The sequence below is a fragment of the Tachyglossus aculeatus genome, chromosome 10 (assembly GCF_015852505.1).
Source record: "Tachyglossus aculeatus isolate mTacAcu1 chromosome 10, mTacAcu1.pri, whole genome shotgun sequence".
In the NCBI taxonomy this organism is placed as follows: domain Eukaryota; kingdom Metazoa; phylum Chordata; class Mammalia; order Monotremata; family Tachyglossidae; genus Tachyglossus; species Tachyglossus aculeatus.
This window is the reverse complement of record NC_052075.1, coordinates 2,432,714-2,446,535: the sequence shown is the minus strand read 5'-3', so window position 1 is coordinate 2,446,535 and position 13,822 is coordinate 2,432,714.

The window sequence follows — 13,822 nt, the reverse complement described above, 5'->3', positions numbered from 1 at the left end:
AGTACGATGCCTGTCGCCTAGTAAGCGCTTACTAAATACGGTAAAAAACGAAAGCAAAAAAAGAAAACTCTGTCGTACTCTCCCAAGGACTTAGTACAGTGCTCGGCACACTTTAAGGGCTCCAAATAATAATAATAATAATAATAATGGCATTTATTAAGCGCTTACTATGTGCAAGGCACTGTTCTAAGCGCTGAGGAGGTTACAGGGTGATCAGGTTGTCCCACGGGGGGCTTACAGTCTTAATCCCCATTTTACAGATGAGGTAACTGAGGCACAGAGAAGTGAAGTGACTTGCCCAAAGTCACCCAGCTGACAATTGGCAGAGCTGGGATTTGAACCCATGACCTCTGACTCCAAAGCCCGGGCTCTTTCCACTGAACTCTTTCCACGCTGCTTCTTAGGCAGCCAGTTACACAAATACCACCTCGGGTCGGGATTGGGCCGGGAATCTCCACCTTACTTTCTCCTGCCACTTACCTGCAATTTTCAGGGAGGGAAAAAATGCCTTCTTTTTCATCCTCGGGACAAGAGAGTAAGGAGCTTGCCTTTCTCCACCTGCTGAACTTAGCACTCAACCAGGAAAGTGGTGGTAAAGTGTGCGAGTGACTACATACGATGACGAAGGCAGCTATGAGGCACTCAACGGGGCAAAATACCACTAGAGAAAAGCAAAAACATGTGCTTTGGACAGTAGGGATACAGGAGGAAGGCTTATCTCCCTGCTACCTCTCCAAGGATGAGCTAAAAACCCTTCATTTGGATATTCGTTTTAGACTTAAAGCTTATTTTATTAGAGGGGGCTGTTTATCCCCTTCTTACCAACTGGTAGCCAGAAATGACTGCATATTTTCCATCTGGCTAACAGCCCCTTCACTGAATTTACAAAAAAATCTCTGATTGATTGCTACTAATGGCAGCTGTGTTCTTTCTTGGGGGGCAGAGGGAGATATCCTTCATTCCATTCTAAATTATTTTTGAGTCCCCAAATCTTCGTTACCTTTGGCAGAGTGAGCTATTCAAAGCCTCACTGAAGGCCCATCTCCTCCAAGAGGCCTTCCCTGACTAAGTTTTCCTTTCTTTTTCTCCCACTCCGTTCCCTGTCGCCCTGACTCGCTCCCTTTATTCACACCCCCTCCCGTCCCACAACGCTTATATACATATCTGTAATTTCTATTAACGTCTGTCTCCCCACTCTCTATCAATCAATCAATCAATCGTATTTATTGAGCGCTTACTGTGTGCAGAGCACTGTACTAAGCGCTTGGGAAGTACAAGCTAGCAACATATAGAGACAATCCCTGCCCAGCAGTGGGCTCACAGTCTAGAAGGGGCAGACAGAGAACAAAACCAAACATACTAACAAAATAAAATAAATAGAATAGATAGGTACAAGTAAAATAAATAAATAAATAGAGTAATAAATATGTACAAACATATATACAGGTGCCCAAGACTGTAAGCTCGTTGTGAGCAGGGAATGCATCTGTTTATTGATATACTGTCCTCTCCCAAGCGCTTAGTACAGTGTTCTGCACACAGTAAATGCTCAATAAATACGACTGACTTGTTCTTCCAAGTGGCCAGATAACAATAATAATGAGGATGGCATTTGTTAAGCGCTTACTAGTGCGAAGCACTGTTCTAAGCGCTGGGGGGGCTACAAGGTGATCAAGTTGTCCCACGTGGGGCTCACAGTCTTCATCCCCATTTTGCAGATGAGGGAACTGAGGCTCAGAGAAGTGAAGTGACTTGCCCAAGGTCACACAGCAGACATGTGGCGGAGTTGGGATTCGAACCCATGACCTCTGACTCCAAAGCCCGTGCTCTTTCCACTGAGCCGTGCTGCTTCTCTAGATAATGATGGTATTTGTTTGATGCTTACTATGTGCGAAGCACTGTTCTAAGTGCTGGGGGGGATACAAGGTGATCTCCATCTCCCCCATCTTTCCTCCTTCCCTTCCCCACAGCACCTGTATATATGCATATATGTTTGTACATATTTATTACTCTATTTATTTATTTATTTATTTATCTTACTTGTACATGTCTATTCTATTTATTTTATTTTGTTAGTATGTTTGGTTTTGTTCTCTGTCTCCCCCTTCTAGACTGTAAGCCCGCTGTTGGGTAAGGACTGTCTCTATGTGTTGCCGACTTGTACTTCCCAAGCGCTTAGTACAGTGCTCTGCACACAGTAAGCGCTCAATAAATACGATTGACTGATTGATTGATTGATTGATTGATCAGGTTGTCCCACGTGGGGCTCACAGTCTTCATCCCCGTTTTACAGATGAAGGAACTGAGGCTCAGAGAAATGAAGTGACTTGCCCAAGGTCACACAGCAGACATGTGGCGGAGTCGGAATTAGAACCCACGACCTCTGACTCCCCAAACCGGGTTCTTTCCACTGAGCCATGCTGCCAGATGTTCCCGTCAGAGAAAGCATCCTGGCTGGAAGGAGTGTGGGGCTACCCCAAGGCAAGGAACAGCCCTGCTAACTGTCTTTCATTCATTCAATTGTATTTATTGAGCGCTTACTGTGTGCAGAGCACTGTACTAAGCGCTTGGGAAGTACAAGTTGGCAACATATAGAGACGGTCCCTCAACAGCGGGTTCACAGTCTAGAAGATTTTAGACTGTATCTACAGTCTTTTGATTTTATGATTAAGAGACCGGTCGTGGACTCGCCAGGAAACCCTGGGCGGGCTGCTTGGCCTTCCTCCTTTTCTGTCTTCCTTTTCCTATTTACTACTCTTTTGATTTATTTATTTTACTTGTACCTATCTATTCTATTTATTGTATTTGGTTAATATGTTTTGTTTTGTTGTCTGTCTCCCCCTTCTAGACGGCGAGCCCACTGTTGGGTAGGGACCGTCTCGGTTGCCGATTTGGACTTCCCAAGTGCTTAGGACAGTGCTCTGCACACAGTAAGCGCTCAATAAATACGATTGATTGATTGATTGAGTCTGTCCTGGCCAGGGTGAGTTACAGGCCGGGCCTTGGGGACACTGAGCAGCTCCCCTCCCCTGCCATTGGCCTCACCTTCCTGGGGCCCACAGCCTCTCCGGCCTTTCCTGAGGAAGTGGGGCCGTCCCCCGTCTCCCTGTTGTTTGGCTCTTAGCAGGAGCCATCGCACACGTATTGTTTTGTTCTATATTTAGCTCCCGCCCGCCAGTGCGACCCACCAGAGGCTGAAGCCAGCGCAGAGTGCTGCAGTGCTGAGCATTCGGCAAGAAGCAGTCAAGGACACAGACCAAGGGCTCCCTTCAGGGCAGGGCTGGGGGCCATTAAGGACTCTCCTCAGGGAAGGGATGGGGGGCCCACAAGGACTCTCCTCAGGAAATGTTGACAAGGATGCTCTCCTCAGGGAAGGGCTGGAGGCTGACAAGGACTCTCCTTAGGGAAGGGATGGGGGGCTGACAATGACTCTTTCCCCAGGGAAGGGCTGGGGGTCGTCAGGGGCTCTCCTTAGGAAGGTTTGGGGGTTGTCAGGGTGTCTCTTCAGGGAAGGGCTGAGGGGCTTCACAGGAGTTCTCCTCAGTGAAGGCTATGGTGGGGGGCTGACAAGGGTCTCCTCAGGGAAGGGCTACGGGGGAGTGGGCTGACAGGGGTCTCCTCAGGGAAGAGCTGGGAGGCTGATGGAGGGTGGTCTCTTCAGGAAAGGGCTGGGGGGCTGATGGGAGCTCTCCTCAAGGAAGGGCTAGGGAGGTGACAGCTCTTCCAGGGAAGGGCTGGGGGGCTAATGGGGGTCTCCCCAGGAAAGAGCTGGGGGCTGACAGGGCTCTCCTTAGGGGAGGGATGGGAGGCTGACAAGGACTCTCCTCAGGAAAGGGATGGAGGGCTGACAAGGACTCTCTCTCCAGGGAAGGGCTGGGGGCTGACAGGAGCTCTCCTCAGGGAAGAGTTGGGGGGCTGACAAGAGCTCTCCTCAGGGAAGGGCTGGGGGTTGTCAGGGGCTCTCCTTAGGGAAAGTTTGGGGGTTGTCAGGGGCTCTCTTCAGGGAAGGGCTGGGGGGCTGACAGGAGTTCTCCTCATTGAAGGGCTATGGTGGGGGGCTGACAAGGGTCTCCTCAGGGAAGGGCTACAGGGGAGTGGGCTGACAGGGGTCTCCTCAGGGAAAAGCTGGGAGGTTGATGGAGGGTGGTCTCTTCAGGAAAGGGTTGGGGGACTGACAGGAGCTCTCCTCAAGGAAGGGCTAGGGAGGTGACAGCTCTTCCAGGGATGGACTGGGGGGCTGATAGGGGGTCTCCCCAGGAAAGAGCTGGGGGCTGACAGGGCTATCCTTAGGGGAGGGATGGGAGGCTGACAAGGACTCTCTCCCCATGGATGGGCTGGGGGGCTGTTAGGGGCTCTCCTCAGGGAAGGGCTGGGGTCGTCAGGGGCTCTCCTTAGGGAAAGGTTGGGGATTGTCAGGTGCTCTCTTCAGGGAAGGGCTGGGGGGCTGACAGGAGTTCTCCTCAGTGAAGGGCTATGGTGGGGGGCTGATAAGGGTCTCCTCAGGGAAAGGCTACAGGGGAGTGGGCTGACAGGGGTCTCCTCAGGGAAAAGCTGGGAGGTTGATGGAGGGTGGTCTCTTCAGGAAAGGGTTGGGGGACTGACAGGAGCTCTCCTCAAGGAAGGGCTAGGGAGGTGACAGCTCTTCCAGGGATGGACTAGGGGGCTGATAGGGGGTCTCCCCAGGAAAGGGCTGGGGGCTGACAGGGCTCTACTTAGGGGAGGGATGGGATGTTGACAAGGACTCTCTCCCCATGGATGGGCTGGGCGGCTGTTAGGGGCTCTCCTCAGGGAAGGGCTGGGGGTTGTCGGGGGCTCTCCTTAGGGAAAGGTTGGGGATTGTCAGGTGCTCTCTTCAGGGAAGGGCTGGGGGGCTGACAGGAGTTCTCCTCAGTGAAGGGCTAGGGTGGGGGGCTGACAAGGGTCTCCTCAGGGAAGGGCTACAGGGGAGTGGGCTGACAGGGGTCTCCTCAGGGAAGAGCTGGGAGATTGATGGGGGGGGTCTCTTCAGGAAAGGGCTGGGGGGCTGACGGGAGCTCTCCTCAAGGAAGGGCTAGGGAGGTGACAGCTTTTCCAGGGAAGGGCTGGGGGGCTGATAGGGGGTTATCCCAGGAAAGGGCTGGGGCCTAGCAGGTGCTCTCCTTGGGGAAGGAGCTGGCTTTCAGAAACATCTTTCTGCTTCCCAGGAATGTTCTGCGTCCCAGAACAAGAATCCTTCTCTGCCCCTTGGCACAGAGAGGAGCTGGGGAAAATATATGCGGATCACAAGGCGACCTCAGCACCAGTTCTCAGGTGACACCCTAAGCAGCACCAGAAATTGAACGTGCTGACGGACAGTGAAATGAGCAAGGTGGCGGGAGTCGGGAAATCTGGGTTCCGGTCTTGCCGCTGCCACTGGCCTGCTGAGTGACCCTGGGCAAGTCGCTTACCCTCTCTGAACCCCTGTTTTCTCATCGGCACAATGTGGTTAAGGGACCGTCTCTATATGTTGCCAACTTGTACTTCCCAGGCGCTTAGTACAGCGCTCTGCACACAGTAAGCGCTCAATAAATATGATTAAATGGATACTTGTTCTCCTTCCTGCTTAGCCTGCGAGCCCCGTGGGGGACAGAGACTAGCTGGTAGGCTGGCCAGACAGAAAGCGTTCACCAAAAGACAATTTTAAAATGGAGCTGGATGAGGGGCAGGGGAAAGACTCTGTAGGGGCTTGTGGAGGGTGTTTTTTGCTGATGGCAGAAAGTTCCGGGTATTCAAGCAAGTCATGATCACAACAGCAATGACTGTGGTATTTGTTAAGCGCTTACTACGTGCCACACACTGAACTAAGTGCTAGGGTATACACGGGATGATCAGGTCAATCAATCAATCAATCAAACGTATTTACTGAGCGCTTCCTGTGTGCAGAGCACTGTACTAAGCGCTTGGGAAGTCCAAGTTGGCAACATATAGAGACAGTCCCTACCCAACAGCGGGCTCACAGTCTAGAAGGGGGAGATGGACAACAAAACAAATTAACAAAATAAATAGAATAGTCAATACGTCTGAGCAAAATAGAGTAATCAGTCTGTACAAGCATATGCAAGCAAAACATATTAACAAACTAAAATAAACAGAACTTCCCAATCGCTTAGTACAGTGCTCTGCACAAAGTAAGCGCTCAATAAATACGATTGAGTGAATGAACGATGAGAGCATGAACGAGCAGGGTGGCTCAGTGGAAAGAGCCCGGGATTTGGAGTCAGAGGTCAGGGGTTCAAATCCCGGCTCCGCCAACTGTCAGCTGGGTGACTTTGGGCAAGTCACTTCACTTCTCTGGGCCTCAGTTCCCTCATCTGGAAAATGGGAATGAAGACTGTGAGCCCCCCGTGGGACAAACAGATCACTTTGTAACCTCCCCAGTGCTTAGAACAGTGCTTTGCACATAGTAATCGCTTAATAAATGCCATCATTATCATTATCAGGGTAGCGGTTTGGATGGAGAGGAAAGGGCACATAGTAAGCGCTTAACAAATGCCACTATTATTATTATTATTATTATTAAGTCTAGCATGGCTCAGTGGAAAGAGCCCGGGCTTTGGAGTCAGAGGTCACGGGTTCAAATCCCAGCTCTGCCAATTGTCAGCTGTGTGACTTTGGGCAGGTCACTTCACTTCTCTGGGCCTCAGTTACCTCAGCTGTAAAATGGGGATTAAGACTGTGAGCCCCCCTGTGGGACAACCTGATCACCTTGTAACCTCCCCAGCGCTCAGAACGGTGCTTTGCACATAGTAAGTGCTTAACAAATGTTATTAAAAAAAAAGTCCACGTCCCACTAGGGGCTCACCATCTAAGTAGGAGGAAACTGAGGCCAAGGGAAGTTCTGACTTGCCCAGAAGGAGGCAAGTGGCCTTTGCGTTGTTTTGGATCGGTGCTACAGTGAGGGGTTCCACATTCATTCAATCGTATTTATTGAGCGCTTATTGTGTGCAGAATACTGGACTAAGCACTTGGGAAGTACAAATTAGATGAAGAGACGGGGTAGACACATCTTTGGAGTCACGCCACTGAAACTCACCCAGCCCAGTAGTAATAATAATAATAATTGGGGTATTTGTTAAGCACTTACTATGTGCCAGGCACTATACTAAGCACTGGGATGGATACAAGCAAATGGGGTTGGACACAATCCCTGTCCCACGTGGGGCTCACAGTCTCAATCCCCATTGTACAGATGAGGAACCTGAGACACAGAGAAGTGAAGGGACTTGCCAAGGTCACACAGCACACAAGTGGTAGAGCCAGGATTAGAACCCAGGTCCTTTGGATTCCCAGGCCCGAGCTCTATCCACTAGGCCATGCTGCTTCTCCACCACCGTGTATCACTGACTTCCGCAAGGGAAGATAGGATTTGAAATCCGAACGTTTTTGTAACACGGGAGATGAATCCGAGAGGCGGACGTGGAAAAGAGAGCCTGTAAAGGATTTTGCTGGACTCAGAACACGCTGAGCCTGACAGAATTCATTCATTCATTCGTTCAATCGTATTTATTGAGCGCTTACTGTGTGCAGAGCACTGTACTAAGCGCTTGGGAAGTACAAGTTGGCAACATATAGAGACGGTCCCTACCCAACAGCGGGCTCACGGTCTAGAAATCGAACCCGGGCGGCCCAGGGAGGAGCCGCCCACGAGATGGATGCATAGCAGCCCGTGGAGTCGGGCCCAGAAAGGATGAGGACATTTCCCCAAAGCCCATGGGGGCTGTGGTGACCTTGGGTGACCCGGTCAGCGGGCCGTGTGGCTGGATTCGAACTGAGGTCACTAACAACAGTGCCAAATTTAGTCCACTGGCCAGCCAAGAATCGGCAAAACAGGCAGAAAACAGGGAGCTTTCTACTCCGATACGGCGGAGAGTTTGTGCCAACAGCCAGCAGCGTTTACTGAGCTTTTCCGGGGTCAGCCTCTGTAGTAGACGGGCAGCGTGGGGTGGTGGGAAGGGGCTAGGAGCCGGACGACTGGGTCCTAGTCATCATCATCATCAATCGTATTTATTGAGCGCTTACTATGTGCAGAGCACTGGACTAAGCGCTTGGGAAGTACAAATTGGCAACATATAGAGACGGTCCCTACCCAACAGTGGGCTCACAGTCTAAAAGGGGGAGACAGAGAACAAAACCAAACATAGTAACAAAATAAAATAAATAGAATAGATATGTACAAATAAAATAAATAAATAAATAGAGTAATAAATATGTACAAACATATATACATATATACAGGTGCTGTGGGGAAGGGAAGGAGGTAAGATGGGGGGGATGGAGAGGGGGACGAGGGGGATCCCAGCTCAGGTCCTGGTCTGCTGGGGTGACCTTGGGCAAATCACTTAATCAATCGTATTTATTGAGCGCTTACTGTGCGCAGAGCACTGTACTAAGCGCTTGGGAAGTACAAGCTGGCAACATATAGAGACAGTCCCTACCCAAATCACTTAACCTTTCTGATGAAGGTTTTCTCACCACTGAAACGGGGAGAGGATAGCTGCCTTTCCTTATCTCACAGGGTGAGCTTGCTGTGGGCAGGGACTGTCACTCTTTATTGTTGTATTGTACGTTCCCAAGAGTTTATTACATGCTCTGTACGCAATAAGCGCTTAATAAATAGGATTGAATGAATGAATGAATGAAAAGGGAGCTGAGTATTGTGAATGCACTTTGGGACTAAAAGCGCTATATAAAACCAAGTTCCTGGAGGCTTGGGAGATGGATTAAATAGGTATAAGATGGGGTGGCTGCCCTCAAGCAGTTTACAGTCTAATAATAATGATAATGATGGCATTTATTGAGCGCTTACTATGCGCAAAGCACTGTTCTAAGCGCTGGGGAGGTTACAAGGTGATCAGGTTGTCCCCCGGGCGGCTCACAGTCTTCATCCCCATATTACAGATGAGGTAACTGAGGCCCAGAGAAGTGACTTGCCCTAAGTCACACAGCTGACAATTGGTGGAGCCGGGATTTGAACCCATGACCTCTGACTCCAAAGCCCGGGCTCTTTCCACTGAGCCGCACTGCTTCTGTAGGAGCGGAGAAGAGGGGAACATATAACGAAGAAAGGGCAGGACACTGATAAATCCAGCTAGTTACAGAGCCCTATAAACGGACTGATAATTGGACATGAGGGAGATGCCTGAGGTGACGGCAATAATAATAATAATATTTGTTAAGCACTTACTAGGTGCCAAGCACTGTTCTAAGCGCTGGGGTAGACACAAGGTCATCAGGTTGTCCCACGTGGGGCCCACAGTCTTCATCCCCATTTGACGACGAGGTAACTGAGGCACGGAGAAGTGAAGTGACTTGCTCAAGATCACACAGCAGACCAGGAGCAGAGGTGGGATTGGATGGCAAGATCTGGAAGGTCGCGGGTTTAGTCAGGGAAGACCTCTCGAAGGCGAGTACAGCTTTCCTCCTATGCCAGGGGAGGAAAAAGAAGAAAATCAAACAGAGAGAGGGTTTTCGTTTACTTGCTGCCCTTCTGCTACCCAATCCAGCACCCGTCCCGGCCCACGGAAGGCTCCCGTTCCTCAAATCCCCAGCACTGGTCTCCCCCAATGTCATGGAGGAATCTTCTCCCTTGTCTTATCTCCAAACAGGCCTCCGACCCACAAATCCCAAAAGCCCAGGGCATTTTCTCCCCCTTTTAGACTGTGAGCCCACTGTTGGGTAGGGACTGTTTCTATATGCTGCCAATTTGTACTTCCCAAGCGCTTAGTACAGTGCTCTGCACATAGTAAGCTCTCAATAAATACAATTGATGATGATGATGATGATGATGATTTTTTCCCTGCAGGAAGGAACCACCAGTAAAGAGCGCCACTATTTACAGCTTTAAGTGGGGAAAGCAGAATGGTTCTTATACAAATTAAAGAGGAGTAGTAGTAGTAGTACTATGAGGATAAAAATACTTGCCTCCTCCCTAGTTCACAGGGCTGCGGTGAGGATTGCAGTATCATTGCCGTGAAAGCCCTCTGGAAATACGAAGGCATTTTACCAATTCGAAGTGTTAATATTATTATCATCATTATTAATCACTTCCTGAGGCTTGCTTCCTTTTAAATAAAAAGGAGTTTGGCCTGTGCTTTGCAGAGATTATGGGGGGCAGGTGTTGAGTGAAGTGCATTCAATTAAAGAAGCTCTGAAGGCCCCAGACTGCTTTAATTATATAAACCCCATATCAGCGCAGGGAAAGTTAGCTGCATCTTTCCTGTTTCCAGTCAACATTAAAAATGCACCAGTACGCTGCTTAAATATAGCTTTCCTCCTGACCACTGCAGAGCCTCCAGGACATCTCAGAAACCACGGAGAGTCCCCACATGTACTCATCGTCTTCTCCCGCCGTCTCAAGTTCCTCTCCTCCAATTCCGTCCTTGACCCCCTCCGATCCGGTCTCCGTCCCCTTCGCTCCACATAATCCGTCCTCTTGAAGGTCACCAATGACCTCCTTCTTGCCCAATTCAACGGATTCTACTCCATCCTAATCCTCTTCCACCCCTCAGCTGCCTTTGACACTGTGGACCACCCCCACATCATCCAACCTCGACTTCACAGATGCCGTCCTCTTTTTATTCTCCTCCGATCTCTCTAGTCGCTCTTTCTCGGTCTCTTTCACAAGGAGAGGGTATTTTCTGGGGATATAACCATTTTTGCCCCCAGTCCACGTGAGTTAAAATTTACCTTTGGTGCCAAATAAGTGTCTGGGGAAATGGCCTCGTGCAGAATAGAAGGCCATAAGAAATGTCTCAGTCAGTCCCGCCCAGAATTGATGCTAGTCACGCTCCTTGACATCCAATCAATCAATCAATCAATGGAATTTATTCAGTGCTTCCCATTTGCAGAGCCCTGGTTTAGCTCTGGGGAGAAAACACAATATATTAGAGTTGGAAGATGTGATCCCTGCCCACTAGAAACTTACGATCTGCATCCTTGTACTTCCCAAGCGCTTAGTATAGTGCTCTGCACACAGTAAGCACTCAATAAAAACGATTGAATGAATGAATGAATGAATGAATCCATTCTCTCCCTCCAGAAGAACATCCCCAATTTTCCCCCTAGTATCCCATTATCCCACTATCAGCCATTTATCCAAGCCCCTCTAGAACCTACCGACATTTTTGGCTCGTGCAATTTCCCGTGCTTATGAACGGATATCATGTGTTTCCCGTGTGGGCAGGGAACGTGTCTGCCAACTCTGTTATACTGTACTCTCCCAAGCGCTCAATAAATACCATTATTGGAAGAGTTGGAAGAGAAGCAGTGTTGCCTAGTGGTAAGAGCACAGGTCTGGAAATCAGAGGGCCTGGATTCTAATCCCGGCTCTGCCACTTGTCTGCTGTGTGGCTCTGGGCGAGTCACTTAACTTCTCTGTGCTTTGGTTACCTCATCTGTAAAATAGGGATTAAGACTGAACCTCACGGGGAACAGGGACTGTGTCCAACCCGATTTGCTTGTATTCACTCATTCATTCATTCATTCAATCGTATTTATTGAGCGCTTACTGTGTGCAGAGCACTGTACTGAGCGCTTGGGAAGTCCAAGTCGGCAACATATAGAGATGGTCCCTACCCCACAATGGGCTCACAGTCTAGAAGCGGGAGACGGACAACAAAACAGAACAGTGCCTGGCACATAGTAAGTGCTTAACAAATATCACAATCATCATCATCATCATCATCAACCTAATTATCTTGTATTCATTCAATCGTATTTATTGAGTGCTTACTGTGTGCAGAGCACTGTATTAAGCGCTTGGGAAGTCCAAGTCGGTAACATATAGAGACAGTCCCTACCCAACAATGGGCTCACAGTCTAGAAGGGGAGACAGACAACAAAACGAAACAGTGGCTGGCACACAGTAAGTGTTTAACAAATACCACAATCATCATCATCATCAACCTAATTATCTTGTATTCATTCATTCATTCAATCGTATTTATTGAGCGCTTACTGTGTGCAGAGCACTGTACTAAGCGCTTGGGAAATCCAAGTCGGCAACATATAGAGATGGTCCCTACCCCACAACGGGCTCACAGTCTAGAAGGGGGAGACAGACAACAAAACAAAACAGTGCCTGGCACATAGTAAGGGCTTAACAAATAACACAATCATCATCATCATCGTCATCAACCTAATTATCTTGTATCTACTCCAGTGCTTCGTACAGTGCCTGGCACGTAGTAAGCGCTTAACAAATGCCATTTAAAAAACGAGTTGGAATCTTTTCAGTCTCTTCTCAAATCCATAATTTATTTTATTTTAATTTTTAATTTTAATTTATGTAATTTATGTTACTTTAATAGCATTTGTTAAATGCTTACTATGTGCCAGGCACTCTACGAAGCTCTAGGGTAATAATAATGGCATTTATTAAACACTTACTATGTGCAAAGCACTGTTCTAAGCGCTGGGGAGTTTACAAGGTGATCAGGTTGTCCCACGTGGGATTCACAGTCTTCATCCCCATTTTACAGATGAGGTCACTGAGGCCCAGAGAAGTGAAGTGACTTGCCCAAAGTCACACAGCTGACAAGTGGCGGAGCTGGAATTTGAACCCATGACCTCTGACTCCAAAGCCCGGGCTCTTTCCACTGAGCCACGGTGTTTCAGGTTGGGCACGGTCCCTGTACCACATGAGGCTCACAGTCTTAATCCTCATTTTACAGAAGTAAAGTGACTTGCCCAAGGTCATACAGCAGCAAGACAAGTGGCAGAGCCAGAATTAGAACCCAGGTCCTCTGACTCCCAGGTATTTTTTAAGCGCTTCCCCTATAGACTGTAAGCTCGTTGTGGGCAGGGATCGTGTCTTCCAGCGCTCGTATTTATTGAGCGCTTACCCCGTGCAGAGCACCGCACTAAGCGCTTGGGAAGTCCAAGTTGGCAACATATAGAGACAGTCCCTACCCAACAGTGGGCTCACAGTCTAAAAGGGGGAGACGGAGAACAAAACCAAACATACTAACAAAATCAAATAAATAGAATAGATAGGTACAAGTAAAATAAATAAATACGTACAAACATATATACATATATACAGGTGCTGTGGGGAAGGGAAGGAGGTATGGATAGGGATAATATGGCGGACTGCCGTTGCTTATTCACGGCAATGACTATTGAAAATCTACATTTCTCCGGGCTGAGGACGAGGTCTGTGAATGTTTCCACCGCCAGCAACTGGCTCCAGGTTATTTTGAGAAAAATCAATGGTCATTCCGCCTCCCGCAAGCCTGGGTCCCGGCAACGCTCCTGGAGGTCCGAAAGCCCTGTGGCCTTTCTCTCCCGCCTCTGGCCGTCGTTCCTTTCCCCTGCTGACTGTTGTGGCCACCTTGGGGAGCTGAGGAAACGGAATCCTCTCTGCTGATCGCCTGCCTTGTGTCGATTTAACCCGGTGGAGGTGAAAGATAGTTAAGCCAAGGGGAAAACAGAGGATTCCACAGCATCTCCCAGTGAGAGGATGACCGTGAAACAAGTCTTTGGTTCCCCCACCTCCGCCCTCCGGGCTGGTTCCCAAATTAGCGCTTTGTGGGGGATTTTGATGAATCTAGACTTTCGTCCATAATAAGCTGATGAGGACAGCCCCTCTGAGTCACTTTCTCAGATTCCGGGGACGCCAGGCCATCAGGCTTTTAATCCGTCTCTCCCTACCAACCCGGAATCTCGCTACTGAGGAGATTCGTTCATTCATCCATTCATTCCATCGTATTTATTGAGCACTTACTGTGTACTAAGCGCTTAGCACTGTACTAATAAGCTGATGAGGACAGCCCCTCCGAGTCACTTCCTCAGATTCCGGGGACTC